Genomic DNA, 2500 nt, shown 5'->3' with positions numbered 1-2500 from the left:
AGCTGGTCTAGAGACAGTGTCTCAGGAGGTAGAGCTGGTCTAGAGACAGTGGCTCAGGAGGTAGAGCTGGTCTAGAGACAGTGGCTCAGGAGGTAGAGCTGGTCTAGAGACAGTGGCTCAGGAGGTAGTCCTGGTCTAGAGACAGTGGCTCAGGAGGTAGAGCTGGTCTAGAGACAGTGGCTCAGGAGGTAGAGCTGGTCTAGAGACAGTGGCTCAGGAGGTACGATTCAACAACGAACAAACAACAAAAAATTAAATTATTAGAGCGGCTGGGTGGCGTAGTGGACAATGCGCTCGTCACCAACGCAAGAGACACTGGTATCGAATCCAGCTGTCAGCGTTGCCTCCGGCTTGGGCGGCCGTCATACTGGCTCGATTGGCAGAGTCAGCGGGAGGGAAGCCGGTGGGTGGGTCTGGGTCGTTGTGGACAGCGACTCCTACAGTTCGGTCGGGGCGCCTGCACAGCGAGGGAAGGATCTGGAGGGAGGTAGTGTGACCTTCCACACGTTACACTCTCCCAGTGAGAGTCCGCGCTGCCAGGTGAAAAGAAGCGGTGGACTGGGTACACATGTGTCGGAGGAAGCATGCGATAGCCTCCACTCTCCCGGACCAATGTAGGGGGTAGAGTGCGCAACGACCAGGAAGGGGATTGGGAATTGGCATAACGACTAACATTGGGATGGGAGAAAAAACGGAAAAAGAAGGGGGGAAAAGATTTTTTCTTTTTTAAATAAATGAAATTATTTTGCCTCAAGGCCTGATTTAACCCAGAGTTTCACACGGACGATAATTACTGTCGCACAACGCGCTTCCGCTGTGGAACGTGAACGTGAAGAGATTTCAGCCGCTGATTGCAAAATGGAAGAAGATAAGAGAAAATAGCGATGAGCTAAGAGAGACGGACCCTAGAAAACACCAGAAATTGTCAAACGTTTGGGATCATTTCAAGCTGAAAGAAAAGGAAAACTGTGCGTCTATACATTGTAAACTTGAACTAGAGAAACCGGGGGAGAGAGAGATATAGAAAGAGAAAAAGAGAGAGAGATTAGATATAGGGGGAGAGAGGGAGAGAGAGAGATAGAGGGAGAGAGAGAAAGAGATGAGATAGAGATAAGAGAGATATAAGAGAGATATAGGGAGAGATAAGATATAGAGGGAGAGAGAGAGATAAGATAAGATAGGGGCGACAGTCCTTGAGCAAGACACTTAACCCCTAACTGCTCCCGATGAGCAGGTCGGCACCTTGCATGGTTGCCTCCGCCGTCGGTGTGTGAGTGTGTGAGTGAATGTGTAAAATGTGAGTAACAAATTGTAAAGCCCTTTGGATAAAAGCGCTATATAAAAAAGCAGCCATTTACCATTTATATAGAGAGAGACAGAGGGAGAGACAGAGAGAGAGATAATATATAGAAGGAGAGAGAGATACGAGAGATAGAGGAAGGGAGAGAGAGAGAGAGGTATAGAAAGAGGACAAAGAGCAGAAAGAGAGAGAGGGGGAGGGCGATAGAGATGTTTGGATATTAAACAGAGTTGAAAGAGAGACAGAGAGAGTGTGTGCGTGTGTGTGTGTGTGTGTGTGTGTGCGTGCGTGCATGCGTGCGTGCGTGTGTGTGTGTGTGTGTCTGTGTGTGTGATTAGACAGTATGTGGAGCAGTGTGTGAGATCCTCATTATAGCAATGATACTGGCTGAGATCTAGTGACATTTATCTGCATGGGCAGCACACAAAGCACTGAGCTATAGGAATGTGTGTGTGTGTGTGTGTGTGTGTGTGTGTGTGTGTGTGTGCGTGCGTGCGTGCGTGCACCTCCTCTACATTTCTCGCCCTCACGAACAAATTGAATGGCTGCACCCTCCATCCTCCATCCAGCCGTCGTACACCTCACTACTTCCTCTTGTTAACGTTCCTGTTCCACTACCAACTTCCTCCTTTCTGTGGGACCTGCTCTGCTCCACACTGGCCTCCCTGAGCTGAGCACCTGACCTACAACGTCTGCATCCGAAGAGCTGCCTCCGCTTCCTGTAGCTGTAGCCGTCCTCACCGACCGGAGCCGGCTAGCCCTCCCTCCCGGGCCAACTTGAGATCCACGGCCCCTTACGGTATCGTTACGTTTAGAGGGGATTCTGACTTCGAGGCGTTCAGTCATAAATAATCCCACAGATGGTAGCTTCGCACCAGTGGCTCCTCAGCCGAGCACATGCGCCAAATGTCTGAACCTGCGGCTCCTCTCGTACTGAGCAGGATTACTATTGCCCCGTCTCGACTCGAGTTCCGTTTCCTCCGTCTAGTTGGATTTGGGACCAAGTTACTAACTAATGTATCTTCGCTCCCCGATAGCAACAACTGTGTTCTCACCTTCACACACATGGGGACATGCATTGCTATTCCTTGCATTATTTGGGCAACTTTACACAATTCCTTTGAGTCTATTGAACACATCTGTAAGGTTAATAAAAAAAACATTGTTTTATATTTCTAATGGAGTACTCAAAAGCATCAT

The 2500-nt window shown here is 49.2% G+C and overlaps 1 protein-coding gene across 1 annotated transcript in view; it reads right to left on the bottom strand.

The window, feature by feature from the left end:
- The window catches only part of rapgef5a (Rap guanine nucleotide exchange factor (GEF) 5a), a gene marked incomplete at its 5' end in the record, with an annotated part of 100158 nt that overhangs the window by 75311 nt on the left and 22347 nt on the right, over positions 1 to 2500 (bottom strand).

Source organism: Notolepis coatsorum, assembly GCF_963971535.1.
Source record: "Notolepis coatsorum genome assembly, chromosome: 13".
NCBI lineage: Eukaryota > Metazoa > Chordata > Actinopteri > Aulopiformes > Paralepididae > Notolepis > Notolepis coatsorum.
The sequence above is the reverse complement of the archived record's forward strand: the minus strand, read 5'-3'. Positions and strand labels throughout refer to the sequence as shown.